The following is a 17,382-nucleotide window of genomic DNA, read 5'->3' as shown; positions in this document are numbered from 1 at the left end:
CCTCCCTGCTGATGACATCCAGTAGAGTCATCTCTAAGGGAGCTATTCTTGTAGCTCAGGCATGCATGACTCGTCTCATAGTAGATGGATGGCATCATGAAGATGCAACATTTGAGAGACTTATGTGCCCGTCCTCAAATGTCACGTCACACTTCGCCTACCTACCACCCTGTTGAAGCTCATTTGCTATTCACCAAGCAATGTCTATCTATAGCTAGGTTTCCATCCAATCGGCGACAGATTTTCATGCAAATATTCAAAAATCTGCATTAAACAATATGTGCATTTTCCCACCACAGATGTTTTTCCATCAAATTGACTAAAGGCTGTGCGTGATAACGTAGTGCACATAAAAATAACTTTCCGTTAAATTCCCATTTACTGAATAAAAAGTTCAAATGAGTTGCCATCGCATTTTCAACTCTGATGGTTGTCACAAAAATGTCTGCGTTATATAGCAAAACGTCTGCGTTATATAGCAAAATGTGCCCACTCTGGTCTTGGCACGTGCTCTCTAGCCAACAGCTCTCAGATACAGTGTGGGTAGGCTACCTACATGATGAGATTATTATGGACAAAAGAGCCGGATTACTTTTATTTGTCAAATGATAGCCAAGCGTCAATCACCAAGTCACCAGAATAAGACTCTCAATGTTTACTGGAAAGGAAGTGTGAAGATCATCCTAACTTATTTAAAAAACTTATCCTAAATTAACCTAAAAAACTGCATGCTTTCCAGAGTTCGTAGTGGGAGGACCACACAACATATCACGCGATTCCAAGTTTACTTCAAGATGGTTATTATATCAATATTAGCAAATAAAGGTGTTTCACTGCCATTTCTAGCATAGTTAATTTTACAGACAAAAATATCCCACCTTGTCTAGTGTATTTTGTCGACATTAGGAACGTTTACCGCCAAATTTGCTGTTTCCATTAGGCCTGTCTTGACATGTAATTTATTCGCATAAAAACAGTTGGATGGAAACCTGGATTATGTGAGAAATCAGGTGATGTTGCATTAGACAACCTCTGGGATGACACGAAAATAAAAACAGACAGAGCAATAAGCAGTAGAGTACAGCTAAAACGCATGTACTAAAAGGCCAAGTAGGAAAGTGAGAGTTTATCCATTCACTGCCATTCAAAGTAACACAAGAGGGATTGGATTGACTGGGGAATAACATGGCAACAGTACTTCAACCAGTCATCTGCACTGACACGGGGCTGAGAGAGCGCTTTGGAAGCAGGTGATGGCAGGAAGGTACCAGGAAGGAGTGGAATGAAGAGAGCGCTTAGAGCCCATACAAGAACAGATTGATGACATTTCTTTCTGCCTCTCACTATAGGGTGTCAATCAGGAGACTGCTGTGAGAATTGAGCCTTGCTTTCAGTCAGTGATCTCCATTCAAGAAAACAAAAGCATTTCATCATGAAAAGACAGGAAAATACGAGTTCAGGTTCTCTTTCATTACTTGAAAATGGCCCGTACAAAACACTGAAAAACATTTTTAGTTTGAAATAGAGTGGAGATCATTCTTGCTGTGGGCAGAGGGCCAAGTATGGATCTAGAATCAATGATAGTGTCATTAGGCAATATCTGGCAACTCCAGTGTGTCAGTAAAATACAGCGGAATTTGGTAGACAATATCATCTCACAAATAACCCCAATCTGTCGATCAACACCTGTAATGTAAAGAAATCAACAGGCCCTACTGAAGTAGGCTATGCATTTCAAGCAAGCAAAACACCAAAAGTTTGTTTGCCTCAAGTGGGGGTGGAGTGAGACAACCTGGTCTCAGAGCATTTTGTATTATTCTATATGTAAATTCGAGACACTCCATTTGGTATGCTAGGTTACGTTTCATATGGTTACATAAGGAAGATGGTTACTTAAGGAAAAAAGAAAAGGTGGTTGGTCGGGGTGGACGGGTTGGCGTATAACGCAAACTTCTAGCAACCCAAAGGTTTGCAAGTTGAAATCTCATCACGGATAACTTAAGCATTTTAGCTAATTAGCAACTTACTACTTTGCATGTTAGCTAACCCTTCCTCTAACCTTAACCCTTCACCTAACCCCTAGACTAGCTAATGTTAGTGAGCTAGCTAACGTTAGCCACCTAGCTACAATTTGTAAAATATAATACGGTAAAAAAATTCATAACATACTGTAAATAATGCAAATTCGTAACATAATAAATTGTAATTCTTAAAACATATATGAAATGGGTGATGTATTAATTTATGGATGTCCATACCATATCATACTAAATGGAATGTCTCAGATTTATGTACAGAATAATACAATAATGCTCTCAGCACATCACACGATATAAAGTGTTATCAGTTTGCAAAGGTGATGGTAACATAGTATGTATCAGAAAACAAATGCTTTAATTGGTCTCAAACTGGCTTTGTAATGTACAGCGTTAATCTACACATTCTAAAGGCAAACCGTCCCCTCAGGTTTCTAAATGACGTGTGCTCATACATTGCACTCTATCCATTATCAACAGGGTTGGAAAATTACACCCGCCAAATGCTCGGCCTCCAACCGCAAGGCACTACAGAGGGTAGTGCGAACAGCCCAGTACATCACTGGGGCCAAGCTTCCTGCCATCCAGGACCTCTATACCAGGCGGTGTCAGAGGAAGGCCCTGAAAATTGTCAAAGACTCCAGCCACCCATTCATAGACTGTTCTCTCTGCTACCACATGGCAAGCGGTACTGTAGCACCAAGTCTAGGTCCAAGAGGCTTCTAAACAGCTTCTACCCCCAAGCCATAAGACTCCTGAACATCTAGTCAAATGGCTACCGAGACTATTCACATTGTCCCCCCCCCCCCACATCACTCCCACTCTCTGTTGTCATCTATGCATAGTCACTTTAATTAAACTCTACCTACATGTACATACTACCTCAACTAACCGGTGCCCCCGCACATTGACTCTGTACCGGCATCCCCCTGTAAATGTTATTTTTTTACTGCTCTTCTTTAATTAATTACTAGTTACTTTTATCTCTTATTCTTATCTGTATTTTTTGAAACTGCACTGTCGGTTAGGGGCTCGTAAGTAAGCATTTCACTAAGGTCTACACCTGTTGTATTCGGCGCATGTGACTAACACAATTTGATTTGAATGTATTTCACCAGCCACTTTGGCAGTTGGTCACACAAACTATTTGGTTTTTAATCCAAAGGCCACATGTAGAAGTTGGTCGAATTGACAAGGCTACTAAAGTGTGACTTTGCCCTCGTGTTTCTTGGCCAGTTATATAGTAATACATTTATTGTTTTAGAAAAACAGAAAGCATGCTCATTTACCACTTTTGAATTAGTTTAGGCCCATTCCATTTTCAGCTATTCCTGCTATAAACAATGGATCGATTACACAGTTGGCTAGAACAATATGGAGAACCTGGTATGACTTTTTCTATTTTCATGTGAAGTCCTTCAGGGGTATAGGATCAATCAAAATGCTCCATTTCCTCAGGCTGCAAGCTAACAACCTCTTCTATCTGATATGTAAATTACCTTCCTTAGGGATTGGATTTAGCGAGCTAGAACATTAACAGCACACTGACACTTTTAAAACGGGCTCTATTGGGTCCAGTGAGAGAGGGAGACAACATAATATTGCCCAATAAATGGGCTGCACACAAAGCTATTAAATCTCCTTCCTATGCAATTAGTGTCCATCTGTTCCCTGTGATACACATTTTAAAATCGACATATTGTCCTAGATATGAAAAACACACAATACATTTGTTTAATTATTAATTTAAGCACTACAGATCGTGTTTTAGGTTCAGAATGACGTCAACTCCTAATATGAATTTAGAGAGAAAGTAAAACTTCAACCCACTGCATTTTCTTTGGAATATCTGATTGTGACAAAAAACACATTGCTTAATCTGGTTCCACCAAGCTGAGTACATAGAGACTAAACAGAGAGAAAGGGGGAGAGAGAGAGCATAGAAAGACAAGTGAAAGAGAGGGAGCCAGCTGACTGGGTGGTGGGGGAGGGTAGAGTGGCTGGCCATAGATCTACTGTACACTGATAAACACTTTTCCTCTTCAGCGTCCTCACTCTCCGTCTCCCATTGGTTGTGGCAGCATGGAGGCTTGGAGGGTGCCCCTACTGGTTCGTTCCTGAACACCAAGGGTTAAGCCCTGCCATTTTAACGCAACTGACAGATCAGGCCATTAGGGTGTTACCTAACAAAATGGAGGCCTTTAACCCTGCATCTACCAGAGTGAGGCTCCACCTGGATTCCCCTTAGCAACCGGACGACGACCGACAGCACGCGCAAAGCCCAAGAGGTGCAGCCAGCCCCCTACACGTGAGCACAAAGGAATGTGCACGTACGGAAAAGACTCAATCACAAACACCAAGCACATTGCCCCCCCTCAAACATACGCACGTGCACACACACAATCCCAGTTTCTGAGAGGAAGAGGACTACTTTACATTAGTGTTTGCAGTCACGATGCAGGCCGATCGAGCCGCAGCATGCATTGGGACATTAAGAGCAGATTAGTTCATAGATCATAATTAGAATGAAATACCAGCCGCTGTACCTCTGATTCCATTAACCATGTGATCTTCATGATGATACAGCCAGTGGATAAACTGATCAGCTAGACTAGACTCGTTTTAGCTTGAAGTCATGAATTTGAATGGCAGCACTGTTGAAGTTGAGTTTACCCTGCTCAATAGGTCAACTACCTGGACTATGATTCTCCAGAACTCAAAGTGAAGGGTTGCATTATAGGTCTTTGCTGACAAAGAGCGCACAATGACTAACTAAACTTAAAAGAACTTCCCCATCACAGGGGTGGGCAATTCCAGTCCTTGAGGGCCTAATTGGTGTCACAGTTTTGCCCCAGCCCTGACTCCAATAATCACCTAATCATGATCTTCAGTTTAGAATGCAATTTGATTTAATCAGTTGTGTTTGCTAGGGATGGAGAAAAAGTGTGACACCAAATCAGGCCCTCGAGGACTGGAGTTGCCCACCCCTGCAGGCTAGCACATAGCCTACTTGAGCCAATATGCTGGTAACAATATTTGAACGTTATTCTTCGGCACAGGCTATCCGTAGCCTAAAAATAATTTCTACCCTAGTATATGGAAAAATACCCTTCTTAAAAAGGGATATTTTATCCCAATCATATAACGCAAAACGCATCGCCACACTATTTGCTTTGTACTGAAAATGATACATCTTGAAAACTTACTGCTGACATGTAAACTTTTTGGGATCATATCAACAGTGGACTAATGAACAAAATAATCAAATATGTTTGCATAAAATATCCCTTTAAATCTACACTGTTATAAGGTGTGCGTGAATCCTGATGCAAATTCCCTTAAAGGGATACTATGGGATTTTGCCACGAACTTCCTTCCTACTGGATGCAGAGACTTAAAAATGGTATCCATGAGTTCATCTGACTCGGGGAAGTAGATGAAGGGCCTCATTGCCAATATCCCGAAGTATTCCTTTAAAATCATACAGTACACATAATCTAGCAACATCAGGGATTCCTTTTCCTCTGGGAATATGGAGCAATTTCTGTTGGCACAGAAATTGTAGTTGAATACCATTATTTTGAATTTGTATTAGGATATTGAATTTGAAATGCACATATTAAATCATTGAATTCATAAACATAACTTGTATTACATGATTTGAAACTGTATTGAATGAAGTGCATTCTGTTAAATTGTATTGAATCTTCAATTTAGTGTATATACACATACATACATAGCATTCATTGTCTGTGTATCAAGTTAACAAACTATAATTTCAAGTTTATTAAAAGTTTCATATTCAACTTCCCCGATGCAGTTTTGAAATTCAGTTCTCTAAATTCAGATCCAAAACCAGAAACAACATTATGGTACTTTGCCAGCCAGGAAAAGTAGAACAGAACAGAGATTCAAACGCTCTCTGTGATAAAACCGAAGCTAGTAGTATGAACAGTGTGATTTCTGGCGCTTTTTTGAAGACAATGTGGCATGTTTATTTCTTCCTATAAATTTGTCTCAAGCATTAATAATGGCGCAGGAGAGGATGGCTGCCGTTTTTACGGTCTCCTAACCAACTGTGCTATTTTGTTTGTAACTCATTTTGTACATAATGTTGCTGCTACCGTCTGGACATCAGAACAGCGATTACTCACCATGAACTGAACAAAGATTTTTTATTTAAATGAGTCCGACGCGAGAGATATACTGCCCGAAAAACACAGTAAAAATCTGTCGTTCTGCCCCTGAGCAAGGCAGTTAACCCACTGTTCCCCGGGCGCTGATGACGTGGATGTCAATTATGGAAGCCCCCCGCACCTCTATGATTCAGAGGGGTTGAGTTAAATGCGGAAGACACAAGTTGAATGCATTCAGTTGTACAACTGACTAAGTATCCCCCTTTCCCAACCATTGGGGAAAACTGGACGATCTACGATCAAGACCATCCAACCAATTGGACGTTAACTGTAACATCTTATGTTTCACCGAGACGTTGCTGAACGAGAACACGGATAATATAGAGATGGCTGGCTTCTCCGTGTTTCGGCAGGACAGAGCAGCTACATCTGGTAAGACGAGGGTGTGTGTCTATTTGTCAATAACTGCTGGTGCGCGATGTCTAACGTGCTGACCAGACCGGACACGTTGCAAAATAATTATACACGTACATTTTATTCAATCATTGCACTCACACTGCTCGCAGGCGTCTGCGTAGCCAGGCGCTAAAACTTGGTTATTTAGTAAGTCCTGCCTCTCCCATCTCCTCACTGGTTTTTAGGAGCATATACCCACGTGCCATCTTCTCATTGGTTTTTAGGAACATATACCCACGTGGGTGATTGAAAGCTGAACTGAGGTTCAAACAAGTCGGTTGTGGTAATGCACCTTAAAGTTGGTTGCCAATCGCCATATAAAGTCCAAGGGAAGAAGCATGAAGGAACGAGGAGAGATGACTAGAAATGTATTCAGTTTACAGTTTTATCTGTGGATTAATTGTCAGAGTAGAGGACCTTGTCCATTTCAGGCAAAATAACAACCCAATGTTTATATCCCAGAGTTTGTTTTGATATTTCAAACTCCGTGGCCTGATCGTGGCCGTTGTGGATGGACAAAAATCAACTTACGCGCGACTAAGATTGAATCCTACTACACCGGCTCTGACGTTCGTCGGATATGGCAGGACTTAAACTATTACGGACTACAAAGGGAAACCTAACCGCGAGCTGCCCAGTGACGCAAGCCTACCAGACGGGCTAAATGCCTGTTATGCTCGCTTCGAGACAAGCAACACTGAAGCATGCATGAGAGCACCAGATGTTCTGGACGACTGTGTGATCACGCTCTCCGTTGCCGATGTGAGCAAGACCTTTAAACAGGTCAACATTCACAAAGCCGCAGGGCCACACGGATTACCAGGACATGTACTCAGAGCATGGGCGGACCAACTGCAAGTGTCTTCACTGACATTTTCAACCTCTCCCTGGCCGAGTCTGTAATGCTTGTTTCAAAACAGACCACCATAGTCCTTGTGCCCAAGAAAGCGAAGGTAACCTGCCAAAATGATTACCATCCCGTAGCACTCACGTCACTAGCCATGAAGTGCTTTGATAGGCTGGTCATGGCTCAACATCCACATCATCATGCCATAAACCCTAGACCCACTCCAATTCGCATATCGCCCCAACAGGTCACGCAATCTCAATCGCACTCCACATTGCCCTTTCCCACCTGGACAAAAAGGAACACCTATGTGAGAATGTTGTTCTTGACTACAGCTCAGCGTTCAACACCATAGTGCTCACAAAGCACATCACTAAACTAAGGACCCTGGGACTAAACACCTCCCTCTGCAACTGGATCCTGGACATCCTGACGGGCCACCCCCAGGTGGTAAGGGTAGGCAACAAAACATGTGCCACGCTGATCCTCAAAACTGTGGCCCCATAAGGGTGCGTGCTCAGTCCCCTCCTGTACTCCCTGTTCACCCACGACTGCATGGCCAAGCACGACTCCAACACCATCATTATGTTTGATGACGACAACAGTGGTAGGCCTGATCACCGACAACGATGAGACAGCCTATAGGGAGGAGGTCAGAGACAATTAACGTTTCAATGTGAGCAAGACAAAAGGGGCTGATCATGAACTATAGGAAAAGGAGGGCAAACGGGCCCCCATTAACATCGACGGGACTGAAGTGGAGCGGGTCGAGAGCTTCAAGTTCCTTGGTGTCCACATCACCAACAAACTATCATGGTCCAAACACACCAAGACAGTTGTGAAGAGGGCACGACAACACCTTTTCCCTCTTAGGAGACTGAAAAGATTTGGCATGGGTCCCCAGATCCTCAAAAGGTTCCACAGCTGCACCAGAGAGCATCCTGACCGGTTACATCACCGCCTGGTATGGCAACTGCTCGGCATCTGCCCGTAAGGCACTACAGAGGGTAGTGTGAACGGCCCAGTACATGACTGGGGCCAAGCTTCCTGACATCCAGGACCTATATACTAGGCAGTGTCAGAGGAAGGCCCAAAAACTTGTCAGACTCCAGTCACCCATGTCATAGACTATTCTCTCTGCTACCGCACCGGAAGCAGTACCGGAGCACCAAGTCTAGATTAGATCCGTTTGGGCTTCCCCTCTATGATGCTCACAGGCCGAGCAGGATATGTTAGAACTGAGAGTAACAAATACCACAATTTGGCTCTCATAAGAATATAAATGAATAGCCCCGTCACTGCTCTTCTAAGGATAGTTTTCCCACTCCCTATTTAATCTTGCTCTTGTGACTGACTTGGTTCGAACAAGGTCTACTGCATGTCACAAGACTGTGTTAGCTTCCTGTGGGCTTTAGCTAAGTGGGCTAACAAGTCTCTCGCTAGGTTACTCTTTCAAAAAAAAAAGAAAAGTGGTTCGTCTCGAACCCCCTCGTTTACATTTCACCAGCCTTTGACCTCATACTCAGAAATCATGGCACCAATATAACTGACTGTGCTCAAAACCAGGCCTACTGCAAAACACCACCACGTTCTGTGGCAGAAGGATCTCAGAAAAGTTACTCATCACACAAGCATGGTCACCAAACCACCGGTGTTACACTTCACCCCCCTTTGACCTCCTCCTTGAAGAGACCCATCCAAGTCACAGGACCAATGCCTAGGCTTTAGCTCAGCAGGCTAACACAGTCAACCCAGTCAGTCACATTACCATTATAATGACTACCCTTGCTGGAGACTTGAAACTAACACGTCTCAGGCAAGGTTGCTCATCACATAAGCACAGATTACCAAACCACACTATTTTGATGAGTAACATTGCCGGATCTTGAAGACATATATTAGTGTAGCAGATGGGGATCTGTGTAACTCACTCCTCAGCCTGAAGTGTTGCTTGCCCCTGGCGCAATTGAAGGCCATTTTTAATACTACGATGGGTTGGAATGCTTCAGGAGGGTGGTCACGTGTGTTTGAGGCAGTGTGTCCAACGTGTGTCCTAAATTCGAGTCTCCTAAGTTCGAGTCTCCGAATGAGCTGAATCAGGGGGAAGCAGTACCCGTCAAGCAAGCAGCGTGTCGTCCTTTACATGAACTTATCCCTATAGGCTTTAGCTAAGTGGGCTAACACAGTCTTGTGACATGCAAGAGACCTGATTCAAACCCTGTCAGTTACAAGCGCAAGATTAAATATGGATTGGAACGGCTATCTTTAGAAGGGCTATTCAACTATAATCTTATTGTGGCCAAATTGTGTTTTTTTGTGACACTCCCTTCTTACGTGTCCGTCGCAGCCTGTGATCAGAGGGCAGCAGAAGGCATGTCCATGCTCCAGTGTCTTAGCTTTCAGTAATGGGGTCATATTAGCTTATAGCCAAAACACAAACACTAGAGGCAAATTCATAGGAAGAAAATAAATTCAACAGGCAACATTGGCTTCAGAAATAGCCAGAATCTTCCATTTTCCACATAGAGCATTTGAGTCTATCTTTTCTCCCCTACCTTTCCTGGCTGGCAAAGTACTAGAATGTTGTCTCTCGTTTTGAATCTGAATTTAGATAACCGAAACTGGATCTGAATGCGTCGGGGAAGTTGAATATATTACATTTTGATCAACTTGAAATTATCTTTTGTAAACTTGATACAGACAATGAATGCAATATCTACGATATTGAAACTGAATATATCAATATTAAATATTCAATTAAATTGAATTTTAAAAACAATGCCATGTCCATTCAATTTATGAATTCAATGATTCAATTTGTGCATTACAAATAAACAAATATTTTATTCAAATTCAATATCCAAATACAAATTCTAAATCAAATCACTCCATAGGGGAACTCTACAAAAGTTCCACGTATTTGTTAAGTTGACAAACAAGTTTAGTAACATTGATCTCACATCAAACCTTGAAGGAATCCCCAACAAGGGTAATGTATATTGCCACAACACATAAAAATTTAACTAAACAAGGCTGCTTGGGATGAACTTCCCAATAATGAGTTTAACCTTAAAACCACACGTGTTCCTGGTGAAAGGGGCTACTTGATCTGCACTGAATATCCTACAAGTGATCTCCCATTTCAGCGAAATTGCTTCAAAACGCTCATCACAAAACCCAAAAAGCTAGACAGCCATACCGACATAGAAATTCCCAACAGAGTCATACCAGATTACTTTTGTTGGAAATAGCTTTTGGGGGGAAAGAAGAAAAAACTTGTGGCCATAGAAAAACATCCAAATCTGAGCAGACAATTGCAGAGTTCTCTCCCACAGCACTGAACAGATAGAGGGGATCCCAACAAACAAAAGACAATACACTCCTTTTGTGCCACATCAACAGCTACCAACAAAACCAGTATCTGACCTAGTCCTACTACCTACCTGGAAGCCCACTCCTGAGTGTTGACGCAGGCAGCCAGGTTTAATTAAACACCCTCTAAAGCTGTGACGGTCAAACACACTATAGGTGTGCTAGATGATGCGCAGTCAGCACCTCCACTAGTGTAACGTCAGCTCAGCAAACATCTAGCTGGCATGCTTGTGACAAAGGCAGCCAGCAGGGCATCTGGATGCTTGGTACCCCTCCTGGCTGAGTACCTTGATGCTGTATTCGTGTGGCTGCCGCACTGAGTTCCAGAGTTGCCATGTCAGAGCTGGCCAGTTAAAACAGACAGTGGGAGCTATTGTTAGGAGAATAACTGGAATAATGTAGCAATGCCATAGCCCTCGCTTCTTCGTCCACAACTCTTAATATACCCAGTCGAAAAATGATTGACAATGTTTCGAGGCATTCCTGAGAAGTATTTGTGATCATATTTTGAAACAGTTGTCAGGAGTTTGACGATATGTATGATGTCGCAAAAACAACTCAACGCATTATTCATGTGAAAATAGAACACAAGGATAACTGTTGGCAGACAGGAAAGTAATTTGGTTCCCATAAAAAGTCACAACTCAATAAAATATATAGCACACAAGACACTTCATAATTATTGAATAGCCCCTATGGCCTACCTACCTGGTTGACATTTAGCGAATCCCCTATGGAATACCAGCGTCAACCCCTAATGGCTGATGTCTGACCAGCTTTACAGCTCCATGTTGAAAGACAGGAGCCTCTCATTTGTGAATTCACAATAAGACAACACAATGAGGAACCATGCTTGAATTGAGCTAGCTGCCTGTTGACCCCTGGGCTATGAGTGAGCAGCCATGTTGGAGATGATGGCCTCCACTAAGTATACAACTCAGTCATTAACAGCCAAAGGGGGCATTTCAATAAACTACTTTTCTCTCCTAACCTCCTTTCCTCCCTGATCTGAAATAATAAGTCAAGTGAAAGCAATTTCTTAGTAGAAATCTGTCCTGTTGCTTTCACCTGTCAAATCAGTGCAGAGTCGTCGAGGAGAGGAATATACTGTTGAGACGCACCAGAAGTGGAGTACTCACTTCTTCCTGATACTAAGGCTCATTGCTCAGCGTTCACATTTATACTCACCTGATCACCAAAGTCCTAATCTGTTCTGGATTACCAGATGAGGGTGGAATCCAGCACAAACACAGCATTTCTCAAGTGCTAGAGCTGTTCTGGTCCTGACATGAGGAAATAGTCAACTTGACACACACACACAGTTGAGTCAACATGAAGTCCAACTAGGGCTGGCGATATGGCCAAAAACAAAATCTTTATTTCTTTCTAATTTATGGCCGATTCACTCACACACATTGTGTTTTCTCTAAATAAACGTTGTTGCACAACTAAAGGTCACAACACTGTATTTCACAACTCAATAAATTGTTGTAAATGAGAACTTGTTCTCAACTAGCCTACCTGGTTAAATAAAGGTGAAATAAAAAATAAAAAGATTCAAACTGTCAGGAATAATCAAATAAAAATCCGGGCTTGTAAAATTATACCTAGGCTAAATAAGCCTTCCACAACCATAAGACCCACTAATAATTGAATTATTTTATCAGAATTGTTTAACCTGCTTTGTTACAATAAATATGTCTATGAAAATGCCCTTTAGGTTACAAATGTAACCAGAACCATGCACAATACACATGCCCTTATAATGACCAACTTCTGGTAGATGCATTATAGAACATTAACACAGGTCTCAAACAATCTCTCAAGCACAAACCCACGTGCCAGTGAGCAGCCACCTAATCTTTATATTTAGTGGATATATTTGATTGATAACAAGGTAGAATTTATTAATCCACCCTCCTGTCCATCTCCAACTGTTGGAACAACATAGCCTGTTCACTTTGTTTAGATGTTGAAATCAAGTGGCCTAGCTGGATAAGATGCTTATTTGACAATGAGTTGCCAATTCCTTATATAAAATGTGTATTTTTATGCACGTGGCACATTTGTTGGACCAAACCTCAAATGCTAATAACGAGATGAAACTGCCCGTTGTCATAGAGGCAGAACCGATATTTCGTCTTTGTTGTTGCGAGTTGAAGGGGGAGTGTTGCATCTCGCTCATCTCAATATCCTCAACTTGGAAAAACAGCATGCGACAGCAGCGAAGTCCAGTATGGCAATACTTTGAGAAGTTAAATGAGAAGGAAATGCAAACTTTGCGAGGTGGAATGGAGGTACAGTAATTGATAAGTCACCTTGTCCTAGAGAGATTTACACAGTTATCAAAACATCACGCCAGGGTAAGCCTACACAAAACAAGTGTTTCTAAAATCCCCTATGTGAAAAATGAATGGTGGGAAAAGATTAGAACCATTTCCTTGTTTAACTGCTAGGTTTTATGGGTATAATGATTCATACTGTGGTACGCTATACTCTTAGTACAAAGGAAAACATGTGGATGGACAGGATCTGTACTCCTCACACACTGAAGATGACACCAAGACATGCCCTAGAAATGTACACAACAATACCACCACAGGACGGATCCGAAAAGAGACAACCTGACGTGTTCCCCTCTGGAAAATTAGTTAACAGAGATGAAAAATTCATATTTTATCAATTATTGAATAGCGCCACATCATGTGAGATATCATAGGGACATTTTGGCATTTGCTCCACTCCCTGGAGCTCGAGTCGTGACATGCACACTAAATTTGCTAATGAAGTGTCTTCTGAAGATAATATGAGCATGCGTATCTTTTGGCTGGCTCTACCTTGTACTACACATCCTGATTTGAATGCCTGCACTGGCCCTGTATAGCCGAGTAATAGCACATTAATCTGAACCCATCCTCCACTCTACCTCCCTATAGTGTCAGGAAGCTGGTCTCAGGGAAACTGAAGCCTCTGACTGGTTGACTCGGGCCACGTGTCGCCTTCCTGCGTTTCCTGTTTACCACTCTGCGACGCCGTACAATTCCCTGGCCAGCAATATCAACAGAGAGAGGACACCAGCACGCTAGCGAGCCATCTCATCTGACCGGCTGCCATTCCATATTCATCTCTCTGTCCCTTATAACCTCATCGCTCAAGATGACCATAGCCCGACCTGTTCAACAATCACTCTGTTCCAACGCTCACTGCAGTCCTTGAAGGTTCCCTGTTGTGCTATGACAATACATCAGCCAGACATGTGGATGGATGGAAACAATATTCACCCCTCCATAGAGTGCAGTAGGCTTCTAAATGAACTCTAAATTGAGGAGCATTAGAAGAGACCGATGCAGAGCTGAACATTTTATTATCACACAGAGACACTTTTCTATCTGAGAATCTCCTTTCATTCATCAGCTGAAGAGCGGCTGACATCTCACTGTGAAATCAGACACCCAGCTTGCTCTCTGCCAACTGTGGTGCTGAAATGGATGCTAACTTAGCACTAAACACAAAATGTTTCTATCCCATGCATTCTGTAACATTTCTAAACGATGGATGAACATACTAGGCCCATACCAGCCCCCCACAGACCCAAGGAGGTTAAATGACATAACAAGGTCGATAGTGTCCATAGCTCATCAATCTCATGGGAAAAGGTAAGCCAATCTGGTGGCTCAACTGACAGCAATGAGACAAAGTCCCTTCAGAAAGTCACCACAAAACAATTCAGTCACACTGAAACAGAAATTCTGTTACTTTGTGGTAACACTGAATTCTGGCAGACAGACACACTGACTTGTAATGAAAGTGAAAGTCATCACCCATTTGAGGCATTGGTAGCGGCCTGTAGTGCAATCCAGTCCTCTAATCAAGTTCAATGCAGCTTCATTTCTCTAATGATGGCTGTAAAGAAATTGGCTACTGATCCACAATACCTAAATTCCATTTTGAAAAGCTTATCTTAAATCCAGGAGTTCGAAAAGCTGAGGACTGTGTAGATGGAGGGGTAAAAAAAAAAAAAAAAACTAAGAGTCCAAATCTAACCTTTACTCATTTAAACTTTTCTTCCCCAATGTGGTCTAGTAGTTAGCTCTAAAGTTCTACCCTGATGCAGCACCCGTGGATGTCAAGTCAGCCGAGTCATGCTTGTCTGATCGCATCATTCTTTAAAGGGTTTTTCACAAGGGACACCGCTTCTCGGGCAGCTCTATGGCCCGTCACAAGATGCAAAGTGACATGTCTCCCGCCACTAGCCAAGGGTGCCCAGTCTCTATGGAGGCCGCTTGGCAGGAGGGGGAATGTGCACTGCTATGGTACCTAATCTGGAGGCTATTGACCCCCACAGAGGCAATTACATCTGGAAAAAAGAGCACGTTCAAAAATGTCCACAAGGCCATGGAGTGCAATGTAATACATTGGCATAATATACATAAATACCTTAGACCAGCCTTTTTCAAACCTCTCCTCTGGGACACCCAGACATTTCACAATGGCAGACAAGAATAAAGATGACGGCCCCCATGTACTTACCACAAATGCCTCATTCGCTAAATTTGCCATATTATACAGTGTTCGCTATTACTCTTTTTTTTGTATCTGCATTAGCAGTTAACTTGATCACAATACTAATTTCAAGACTTCAATAAAGTAATTTATTTGCATATTGAACCATGTTGCACGCAGTAGTTTAACAACTCTGTGGTAGTGCTAAAACAATGACATCATATCTGAATTCCTCCATCTTTATGCACCTTGGCCATTTTGGTGTAGCCCTGAACCAGCATACCTGATTCAATTAGTCAAGGGCCTGATGATTAGTTGACAAGTTGAATCAGGTGTGCTAGTTCTGTGGTCCTCAATGAGAGGTTTGAAAAAGGCTGCCATTAGAACTACCAGGCAATGAGTCTTGTCTCAGGACTTGAGCAAATAGCTTGCCTTGCGCAGAACTTTATTGCTGAAAGGAAATAAAGTCCAAACTATTTAGGTAAAATGGCAAATGGGGTCTTTCTGATTAAGGCAGTCATGTGGGGTCTCACACCAAGGGACACTACCACCGTCCACCATTACGTACGCCTCCAATTTCCCATCAAAATAAAAACCACTCAAAGCAATTATAAGAGAATGCCGGCTTCTTAAATGTGCTGCAACTAACATATACAATTATTTAATGTAATTTGTTATTTAGTGATAAAGTAAAAACCCAAAACTTTTTTTGTCGCTCAGTAACAACAACCTGTCTCCCACAGTCCAACTGACTAGCTAACGTAGTAACATAAAGCCATGTCGTGGGCTAGCAAGCTATTGAGTTAGCATAACTGCCATTGGATTCATACGGTGATGAAAATTGAAAACGTCCTGAGATCGTATGGGTTAAATTTCTTATTACAATATAGAATTATTCGTATGTTAAACCAGCAAGTGGTGAGATTGACCCAATGACTATAGGGATTGACTAAATTCGGACACCAAATCCACTCTCCTGGCTGGCTGGCTAGCTAACGAACTCCCGGCCTCGGACACTTGCAGACAGAGACAGACACTCCGGATTCGGTCACAAACAATCGATGTGTGAGAGTCGAAACTAAAATGTTAGTTTTTAGACTGCTTGAATGGATGTTGTAAAGAAAATACTTGTCTCCGACTTTTTAAACATCAACCGGTACAAGTTTACATGCATTCTTTGACTTTTGAGGCGGTGTGTTCTTGGCAGTCGCTAGGTAGGTGTGTGTGGCTAGCTAATTACAGCTAGCGAGGCACACACAAACCATTACCTAGCACTCACTCAGCAGTAAGCCAGCTAGCTAGGTAGCTATGATAGCTAACGACTAGAAAAAAAACTTCAAGTTGTCGACTTAATTAAATTCAAAATCAATATTACTTTTAACCATCAACTGAAATTATATTTTAACTTACGGAGAAGAGGTGTCCCTTTTGCTTTTCACTTGTTTTGACAGACAATTTACACCCGTAATTCGATGTACAAAAAGAATAAATCCCGGGGATCCCCTCTTCAGCCCTGCCCGCTGCCACTCTGACCGGTTGCCAAATAATGAGCTGCTCTCACACATGGAACAAGGCGTCACTTCACTATCATGTGGTCACACAAGGGGCAACCGAGTCAGCACACATTAGGACCACTGATCATATCATACATGTAAAAAGTCCACCGTTTTCAGTTGCATCCTCTGTCTCGTCATTGCAATGTTTAGCCCCCCCATCTAGTTTTGAATACTATAGTTGCCATCACAGTCTACACCACACTGCTGTTTTGTCATAAAACAATTAAATGATTGTCTGAGAAAATAATTATATAAGCAGTAACTATAAGAAAAAAATGTAAAAGCATAGGCCAATAGATAGTCATTGAAAACGGTTATTGATCTGTAAATATTTCTTAATGTCATCATGGCCCATGACAAGTCAGTGCTTTAGTTTGAAATCTCCACAAAACAATAATGAGCAGCTCGAAAGTCAATACTACAACAACAACAAACAAACTAAATACTGGTGCATAGCAATGTGGGACATACCAGAC

At 42.1% G+C, this 17,382-nt stretch overlaps 1 protein-coding gene across 2 annotated transcripts in view; it reads right to left on the bottom strand.

Annotated features, from left to right (window-relative positions):
* The window catches only part of LOC120054755 (transcriptional repressor p66-alpha-like), a 31,516-nt gene extending 14,637 nt beyond the window's left edge, over positions 1–16,879 (bottom strand). For both annotated transcript variants that reach the window (XM_039002333.1, XM_039002334.1), the window contains exon 1: positions 16,761–16,879. The gene's annotated coding sequence lies outside the window, so the exon portion shown is untranslated. The remainder of the gene's footprint in view (positions 1–16,760) is intronic.
* Positions 16,880–17,382: the final 503 nt, after the last annotated feature.

Source organism: Salvelinus namaycush, chromosome 10 (assembly GCF_016432855.1).
Source record: "Salvelinus namaycush isolate Seneca chromosome 10, SaNama_1.0, whole genome shotgun sequence".
In the NCBI taxonomy this organism is placed as follows: domain Eukaryota; kingdom Metazoa; phylum Chordata; class Actinopteri; order Salmoniformes; family Salmonidae; genus Salvelinus; species Salvelinus namaycush.
This window is presented reverse-complemented; position numbering and strand designations above follow the sequence as displayed.